We start from the raw sequence: 10,578 nt of genomic DNA, 5'->3' as shown, positions 1-10,578 counted from the left end.
AGGTCAGCAACGACCCACTTTTTGGAGATATTTTGGATGTCAGCGTAGAAGGAAAGGGGAAGCCTAAGATAAACATTAAGACAAGTAACCCCAAGAGCATCAGTTTTGCTACAAGTGTCTCTCCGGCTGGAAGACACAGTGGTGCTCAACAACCACAAGAGAAGAAGTATGGTTCAGCCAAACTATCTGATGTTTTCCAAAAATCCTGCATGTACTGTCATAAAAGCCACACCTTGGAGTTTTGTGAGAAGATAAAAGAACAGACTCCCAAAGACAGAATCAAATTCTTAACATCACAAGGACTCTGTTTTGGATGCCTCACACCAGGTCACATGAGTAAATATTGTCGTAAGAGAATGCAATGCCAGGAGTGTTCAGGAAAACACCCAAGCATTTTGCATGTTGTGAAGGAATTCCCAGTTCTGTCCGAAAAGGATGAAAATAGGAATACAGAAACTACTAACGCGGTCACAAGCGCCTTCGTAGGAACAGAACATGAAAGCAGCAGAGACACTGGGGCAGGTAATGGAGAAAATATCCTTTCCATAGTACCAGTGAAAATAAAGTCCAAAAGAAGTGACAAGGTGATCCAGGTCTATGCGTTTTTAGACCAAGAAAGCACAGCAACCTTCTGTACCGATGAGGTCAGGCAGCAGCTTAACCTCCGAGGAAGGAAAGCGGAACTCTTACTCACTACTATGGCATCAGAAAAGAAGGTGAGCACTCACGTTCTGTCAGATCTGGAAGTATGCAGCCTGGAAGGGAAGAATTACATAGACCTTCCGCAGGCGTTCACTCAACCAAGTATACCAGTGAAAAAAGACAACATTCCTCTTCAGAAAGATGTGGATCGATGGCCTTATCTGCATGAAGTTCGCATCTCGCATATCGAAGCAGAAGTCGGCTTGCTTATTGGTACTGATGCCTTTAAAGCCATGGAGCCCCAGCAGATAATAAACAGCAGATGTGATGGGCCGTATGCAGTGAAGACTCCTCTTGGATGGGTCATCAACGGTCCACTCAGAGGCACCACTACAGCCAACCTAGAAATGGTGAGTCACTCAGTCAATCGCATTTCAGTATCCAATGTGGAAAACCTGTTGACTCAGCTGTACAATGCAGACTTCCCAGAGAGAGGATACGATGATAAGACTGAGATGTCACAGGAGGACCGTCAGTTCCTTGACTCAGTGAAAGGATCAACACAGCTAGTTGATGGTCACTACTGCATCGGACTACCACTGAAAGACAAAGACTTAAAAATGCCTGATAACAGATCTTTAGCCGAGCAGCGCCTTACAAGCCTCATAATGGGAAAAATCGTCAAGATAATGCCAGACTCGAAAGGAACCGTCCGCAGTGTCTGTGTTCAGACGAAGACAAGCACATTGGAGAGACCCATAACTAAGATATGCCTCTTGGAGGAGGCATTGTGAAGATCAAAAGAGACTGAATAAGTTAAAGACATTTATCTGTTTGCGATCTGTTTAAACAAATTTACATTTTGTTTAATTTGCTTGAGATAAATAACTCTGTAGTTTCACTGCAGTGTGCTCAATAAGGACCAAGTGTGACTGCAGCCAGTCCTGTATTCTGATTGGGCGAAAGCTAAATTGTGCTGCATGTGCTCGTTAAACGATTCAGTTGAAGCTATGGAGCCTGGAGAGCACACTAGTCTTTGACCGTGCTTAATATACCGTGCTTAATATACCGTGCTTAATATTACTGTTCTTACCTTTTTACTGCTTATGTTTTTGATATTTTGTTACCATTTTTGTATTTGTAGACTAAAGAAAGATTTTCAGTAAACGGTTGAAATGAAGAACATGGACTACGGAGTTTTATTGAAACACGCGTCAACTACATGCTTGGACTCTGTAGCTTAAGTGGGCATCTTTAAGAAATAGACGGAGCCACACTTACAACGTGGCTGATTTGCAGTCTAATAATACTAACTAGAAAATGCATTTCCTGCTGAAAATGCGTGGGAATGCTGACAGCTGAAAGGACCTGCAGGATCTCTGTTCTAGTCAGCTGCTCGATAGCGGTGTTTTAGTTTTAGTCTTTTCAAGTTATATTGAGTGTAGGGAGTCTTCCTTTAGGCCTGTTTTCATTTGGTGTTTCCCCTTCTCCCTTTGAATTGCTTGCGATTTTTGTGGTTATCCTTCAGGAGTAACTTCAAGATTCCCCTGGGGCCTCATGTATAAACGGTGCGCACGTACTAAAATGTTGCGTACGCTGTGTTTCACGCTGACGCCGGGATGTATAAAAGTCAACGTGACGTGAGAATGTGCGAACCGTGCCGCAAATTCTAGACCAGTCGTGAAAATGTGCGGGCCGTCCTCCAAACTCTGTCATCTGGCAGTGTCAAACTATAAAGTACTGAAACTCGCTAAATGCGTAAAATATTTTTTCCACTCAACTTACTGAGTTTTATTTATGATGTGGGATCCAAAAAAAAACCCACATATTTCTTTACTAGTTTGCGCATAATGTTTAACATCAGAAGGCACAACAAAAACACATTTAAACTAATGTCCCTGAGATGACATGCCTTAACCACTGTGTCAAAACCAAAATCGCGTGCTGCACAATGTGGCAGACCAACATGCTGTGTCTGTGCTCCAGAGGAGCTTCAGATGGATGAACCGGACCCTGGCACACCTAACAATGAGCCAAAAGCAGCAGCTTTACAGCGCCGTTTAGATGCAACACACAGAATGTAAAGCAACGAGGTGAGTTGAGACAAACATTTATTTTTCAACAAGGTCTTTTAATATATAACTTATCCCACCAAGAACCTCATTCATTCTTTTTAATTCGTTGCATATATATTCTTCATTGTATTGACAATCTCTCTCTGTGACTCACAGCACAGCGTTAGTGAGGACACGGCCAGACCGCCGCCCCTCAGCAGTCGAGGCTCGGGCGCAGCTGACCGTTCTTCTTTTTGTTCCTTTTCCAGCGTGATTTGCCGTCGTTATTTGGACAATAGGTGACAGCATGGAGCGTGTTTATAGTCATTTGCATAGTTATTAATGGGAGGAGACAAGGCGGACCAAGTGGCACGTGCAGCTGCGCTCAATTTCACGTTCATTGAGATGTATAAAGGAAAGGTACGCAGGAACAGGCGTACGCACAGTTTTATACATGTGGAAATTTCTGTGCTTACGTACTTTTCCAATTTTGTTAGTACGCCATCTTCCAGTGTGAAAGCTGCGCAGTCTTTTATACATGAGGCCCCTGGTCCGCAATTGCGTCCCTCCCCCTGATGGTTAACTTAACGGAAAATGTCCTGGGGTCTCATTTATAACCGTTGCGTACGCACAAAACGGGGCCTGAAATGTGCGTACGCCACTTCCCACGCAACAGTTGTGATCTATAAAAACAAACTTGACGGGAGAATGTGCGCACCGGTACGGAAACTTTGACCCGTGCGTACGCATATTATGGAGGCACCGAGGCAGGGGAAACTGGAGACGCAGATGAATTGAAGCCAGACTGTAGACATTAAATGTCATTATACGTATAATGATACCTCTCACACATTTAACTTCACTTCATACTTATATCCACTGTATCATAAACATTTAAAACAGCAGTGTTCTTTGTGCTAGTGAGCCATAACTATTACATAAGCACCTTACAAATTGTAAAAGATCAACTCAAATCTCAAAGCAAATTCCGCTCAATATCTCATCAGCGCTGTCTCACCATCATGTCCCCCCCTCCACCACCGGAGCTCAGAGGAGATCTGAGAGGAGAGGACCGGACTTCCGACAGTCGCAGTCAGCTGTGGAGCAGCTGATGAAATCATCATCATCGGTTGTAGAAATCCAAGATTATATCAAATAGCATTAAAGAATGGCAGAACAGAGCGCCAATAGTTTTAATAATATCTACTAATAGTGTGCAGATATCACCAAGTACCATATTAGTTTTCATAAAGTTGTTGTGTAAAATCGCTGCAGTAAACATGATGTAACCCTCTGGGAAAACCAGTTGTTTCTAAAACATTTAGAGATATTTCCCTCACTGAAAATTCCTTTTATTTAATAAATAACCACATTCTATATTTTATTCTGAAATTAATTTATCATTGTTTATTTTATTTCCGTTTTTGCTCAGAGTTTTAACTTTGCATCAGGATGTGTTCTACCGGTCAAAAACTTGACAACAAATAAGCTCATTGGTTCAAAGTGAAATAACTGTTGCTATTGGTGTCAAACATTCCAAGTGGGAGTGCAATCAGCCCGGTGTTGTTTAACATAATGATAAATGATATATTTGAAAATTTAGATGGATGCATCAAATCAGCGATATATGCAGATGATGGGGCAATATGGATGAGGGGAAGAAATGTGCCATATGTGATGGAAAATATAAGGAAAGCAATAGGGAAAGTAGAGAAATGGTCATATGAGTGGGGATTCAAAATGTCAACAAATAAAACATGTTATATGATATTTACAAAAAAGAGAAACATTAATACTGAGAATTTAACATTATATGGTCAGTTGATGGAGAGGGTGAATGAATACAAATATCTGGGTCTATGGTTAGACAGTAAATATACATGGCATGTTCATATAAAACATCTGGAAACAAAATGCAAAAAAGTAATAAATGTACTACGAGCTGTGGCTGGATGTAACTGGGGGGCAGATAAACAGTCATTGATTGACATATATAGGGCGAACATGAGATCAACAATGGATTATGGTTGTATAGTTTATGAAGCAGCAGCAAAGACATCATTACAAAAAGTGGATAGAATACAGTGTAGAGCATTACGGTTATGTATCGGAGCTATCAAATCAACACCCATTAATGCAGTATTAATTGAAGCAGGAGAGACTACACTGGAATTAAGAAGAGAGAAATTAGCTCTAGCATACTGGGTCAGGTTAAAAGGAAGTGGAGAAGAAAATCCTACAAAGGTAACAATTCAAAACTGCTGGGAATACTCTAAGGTTCAAGGGTATGGATTTGGATGGACAATGGAAGAAAAAGTGCGGACATATGGATTGGAGGCCTTAGAGTTCACCAGGTCGACACCAATAAGCAGCGTACCCCCCTGGCTGCTCCCAGAAGTTAAAATAGACATGAGTATCATTGAAAAGAAAAGGGAATGGCAAGTAAATGAAGTGGGAGTTAAAACAAGTGTATACCTAAGGAACAGCTATAATAATTATCTCAAAATATATACAGATGGATCCAAAAATAAACAGGAGTGTGTGGGAGTCGGTATATATATTCCAGAATTTAAAATATCTATTTCCAAAAGACTTTCAGACCAGGTATCAGTGTACACAGCAGAAATAGTGGCAATCATCATTGCAATGCAGTGGGTTGAGGAGGTCAGACCTGACCGAGTGGTGATATGCACAGATTCAAAAGCTGTTTTGGAAAGTATACATTCAACAAAAGCTGTAAGGCAAGATCTAATCATTGAACTGTACTATAGCTTGCTAAGACTACACAGAGGGGGTATAGATGTATTATTCTGTTGGGTTCCAGCACACGAGGGGGTGAAAGGAAATGAGTTTGCAGATAAACTAGCAAAAAGTTCACTGCAAAAAGACATTACAGTAAAAGTTTTACTTGGGAAAGGAGAAGGAAAAGCTGTGATTAAAAGGAAAGGAGTTGAGATATGGCAGAAAAGATGGGAGGAGGACCAGAAAGGAAGGAGATATTTCAAAATACAAAAGTCGGTCATAACAAAGACGTATAAAGAAAGGAACAGAAGGGAAGAAATCATCATAACAAGACTCTTAATGGCACTTTGGCTTTAATGGGGAAAAGGAACAGTGACAAGTGTGGGGATTGTGGTGATAAAGAAAATGTGGAGCATATCCTAATTCAATGTAAAAAGTATGAGGCTGAAAGAAAAAGTCTACAGGACCAAGTCAGAGAGGAGGGACGGGACTGGGATCTGATGGGGATACTGGGAACAGAGGGTGAGGGGGTTGAAGGCACCAGGAAGGCATTATTAATGTTCTTAAGAGACACAGGATTGGTGGATAGAATTTAAGAGTAGGAGTAAAGTGCAAATGACATGATGTTACACACTCTTGTACAGTAGGTGGCGGTATGCACCTTAAAGTTGGTTGCGATCCGCCAGAAACCGAGAGAAGAGAAGAAGAAGAAACATCCCAAGTCCCGCCTCCTCACTCAGGTTAGAGACGCAGTGTGGAAAACACGGAGATTGATGAGAGAGCAGCGGAGAAGCTGGATTTACAGAGTGATATTATTACTACTTATACTTGATATACTACTGAACAGAGAGAAGTAAAACTATATATGAGCCAGTAAGAGCTCCGTCACCTATTGAAGCGACCTGAGAACATCTGAGAGCATCGTTTGATTCTTTTCTTTTCTCGGTGCGTTCCAAACATTAAAGCAGCCGCCGCACATGGCAACACGAGTCAAATGCTCTGAGAGCTGGCATAGCGAAATGTTTTGCCACTGAGCTGTATTCTAAAATGATATTTTGTATTTCTTTGGTGATAGAGGCAGAAAGAAATATGTGTGTGTAATATGTGTGTGTTATTTACATTGTGTGGACAGAGAGGGATTCTTTAGCTGAAGTTCATGGGTTATGAGATTAGCTTGATTCTGTTCATCCCTGTGCTGCTTGTGTGCATCAACGCAAGGTGTCAGTGTTGTGACAGGGAAAGTATTCACATTGCCTTACTCACAATATTCACATATAGTGAGTATTTAATGTTTAAACTGTAGGTTGTTTGCATAATAATCTACAACTCAAATGGGTTCACAATTATGAAATAGTCATTTAATAGTGTTGTTTACACTTTACTATTGAGTGGTTTATAATAATAGTGAGGTTGACATATTTCATATGTTAATATTACGATGCAAGTTAATATTGTGATGCAACAGTTCTCCTACATTCATGGGTTAAGCATTGAAAAGTTGTATTATATGTTGATATTGATCAAATTAAACTGTACAGTTAAGAGCTTGGATAGATTTGCATATATTGCTATATATATAGCAATTCTTCTATAATTCTTCTTTCTCTGACTCTGTGGCAGAAACCCTCATCCACGCTTTCGTCACCTCCCGTTTGGACTACTGCAATGGAGTTCTGTCCGGGGTTCCCAGCAAAGCCCTGGACAGGCTCCAGTATGTGCAAAACTCGACTGCCAGGGTTCTCACCCGCACCAAGCCCTGGCAGCACATCACCCCCACACTCATCCACCTCCACTGGCTCCCGGTCAAGTCCCGCATCACCTACAAGATCCTCCTCCTCACCTACAAATCCCTCAATGCCCTGGCTCCTCAGTATTTATCTAACCTCCTCCACCCTTACACACAGCCCCGGAACCTTAGATCCTCAGGCACGGTTCAGCTCTCCGTCCCTCACACAAGAATGAGAACTTTTGGGGACAGAGCCTTCAGTGTGACAGCCCCCACCCTCTGGAACTCTCTCCCCATAGAGCTCCGCAATGCACCATCTCTGGACACCTTCAAAAGACTCCTCAAAACCCACCTCTTCACCAAGGCCTATGGCCTCTAGCTACTGTTACATTTGTTGTGTTTATTTATGTCTTTGTTAAGCGTCCTTGGGTTTCATGAAAGGCGCTATATAAATCCAAGCTATTATTATTATTATTATTATTATTATTATTATTATTATAAGCCGTGTTATTTTACACAGGCTAGGTTTTCTGGATACCCTTGAACTCCGGATTTGGATTGGAATCTCTCCCTGACGAGGGGGATGGCGAGCTACCCGTGCTGAGCACCTGGATTGAGGAGCGCTTTCAACTTTCATCTGCCTTGCTGTCAGTGTGGTAGGACTGTGGGGAAGGACCTCAAAAGACAATTGGATCTGAACATTTTATTTTGGGGATTACTTTTATTTTTTAGGGTGCACCCAGTTCAATATACATTTCAAACTGAACAAAACTGAATGTCGGCAGTAATTGTGAATTTATTCTGTGTCAATACAATCATTTTCCCTTAAACTTAATTCTGTGTTCTGCTTACTCATTGTGGTGTCCGATTCCTGTTCATTATTCCTCTCTACGAATCTAGGTTATACTAGTCCAGTGTATACTTATTCATCAGGTGGGTTACAATGACATGACTTATTAATTTATTTATGGTTTATTAGATAGGGACAGATACAGTATACATATAGACAAAATGAAAATGGCTATCCGATGCAACTATCAGACTGTCTCCAGTGCGCCACCGCGCTGCGCCACACACTCTGCCTCCTCCAGTCACCTCCAACCAGCACATCTTCACCAGTATGGATTGTGTAAATTAACAAAGTGTGTAAATGAAGCCAGTGACAGCTCTCACACAATCGTTACACTCCATATCTTCATTATCATTATCAGTCCTAATCATAATGCAGGACAAGTTCACTATAAAAACTTAAATAATAAATAAATAAATAATAAATAGTGTACACCTGTCAAACTTCCTTTTTTCTAATGATATCCAGGTGGGGATATTACTGATTGTCTTGATCATTTTAAGTGAATGGATCAGTGTGATTGCTGTAAAGATATAAACACAGCGGTGAGACTCGGAACATGCTGCATGGTGCTGGTGGATATACCGGCACTGTGAGGACTACGTGACGTGAATGAGAGAATCAGGAGGGAACGAGTGTTCAGAGACCTCCTCACCTACAAACACCTCCATCTCTGTGTCAGAAAAACTCCTTTTCTTGGTCTTCCTCTTGGGAGTTGCCGTGATTCACCGTAAAGAACCACTGATCAACAACAGGCTCATTCACATGCAGAAACATTCATGAGGTGCTTTGCATTGACCATTTATGGTTGAATGTGGGCGTGTAGTGGGCGGAATATGAGGCGGATCCACGTGCGCACATTTCCAGGTGGAGTGTGATTTATAAAGGGAACATTGCGTGCAGGTGTGCGTACGCACAGTTTTATAAGTCTGATTTTTTTTTGGCGCACGCCATTTTTAGGCTTTTGTGCGCACGTACATTTTTAGTATGGATCCTACGCACAGTTTTATAAAAGAGACCCCTGGTAATTTTCTTCCAGGACATTTTCTGTTTTTCTTCAGATGTTTTTTCTTAGAGTGTGGTGGCTGATCAGCACAAGACCTACGAAAAATATGAAAATGTTCTAAAATGTCCCGTGGTACCAGTCCATCTATCCCCTCATTCACCAACGTTCAGGGGAACCACCCTATGTTTTCCCTGACAATGCAACATTATTTTTCATACTGCCTGCCTGAATATATCTGTATTCTCCCTCCGTCTGAAACGCTCCGCAAAACCAAGCAAACCAACAATGTGCGGACTTAAATCACGTCCAAAACATTCAAATTTGTGGATCCCAAAGTGTAAACAATGTGCTGGAGTATGGCAATGGAATATTTAATTGGATTTCTTTTGGTCAAACTTTGCCTCCAGCAACCCGCTTCCTCAGTTCTTGTATCATGCCGTAACCCGGCCAGCGTTTGCTGTTATACAATAGTATATACATGTTTTTAAAGTGCTATTGCATATCAAAAAAATAAAACAAAAAAATGAATCCTACTGGAGTTGGCACCTTGCCGTGGTGGAGAAGCTTGTGTGTCTCTTTAACCCTGTATTTCAACAGGAGACTGATCTAAGTTTCCTTATAAGTTCAACCAAGTCAGCTTGGTCACAGGTTAGAGACCGGACAAATATCAGCTCCTTTGCTCAGATTAGAAGGCCATTGCAAAAATAAAACATTGTCATATGAACCTGAAGTGCTTACTCCAACTAAAAAGTTCTCATGTCATCTCTGTCAGTTTTACTGCTAGCAATACAACCCAAAGTTCTACCAAAGTTCAGCATCACTTTAACTGTGATTAGAGGTTACTGGCGACCAATAAATGTATCCAGCGTTATCTCCGTCAGTTTTACTGCTTTATTGGTCGTCATTCTACCATGAAGGCATGGGGGTGAAGTTTGACCCTGAAGTGACCATGCTCCTTTTATTTGGTTTTAATGTTTTTCTCAGGTTAAAAGCTTTTAAAAAGTACCCTTAAAAAATGAGGAGGTAAAAAAATCATTTCTGTGATCTTCTGACATCTGATCTCATCAGCTTGAACGCACCTTGGAAATCATCAAGAGTCGTAAAATCAGTTTTCTGCAACCTATTTTGCGGCCATTTTGGAAAATGGCTGCCGCGTCCGTCAGGGGCCGAATTGGCAGCGCCCCGATATCTATATATTTTCGTGACATATAACCCTACATCTGTGCCAAATTTGTTGCTTTAATCGCAAAATGCACAATTGTTATGAATATTTCAGCTTAGCTGCCCCGCTGTTACATGAGATTTAGATTTATTTTTCATTTCTTTTCTGTAAATCTTTTAATCTGGAAAGAACTTTGTACTTAAGTTTGACAAGTGTTGTATAAATTATTATTATTATTATTACTACACTAGTTGCTTAGGTTACTTATCTCTACTTTCTTATTTAAAACGAAAAATGAAGCAGTAAAACAATGGCTTATGAGATTTCTTAAAAACAATCACTGCAGCCTCAGGAGTGTGTGTGATGTGTCACTAGCCTGTCAGTAAACGGCTGCCC

This window comes from Sebastes fasciatus, chromosome 1, assembly GCF_043250625.1.
Source record: "Sebastes fasciatus isolate fSebFas1 chromosome 1, fSebFas1.pri, whole genome shotgun sequence".
Lineage (NCBI taxonomy): Eukaryota > Metazoa > Chordata > Actinopteri > Perciformes > Sebastidae > Sebastes > Sebastes fasciatus.
This window is presented reverse-complemented; position numbering follows the sequence as displayed.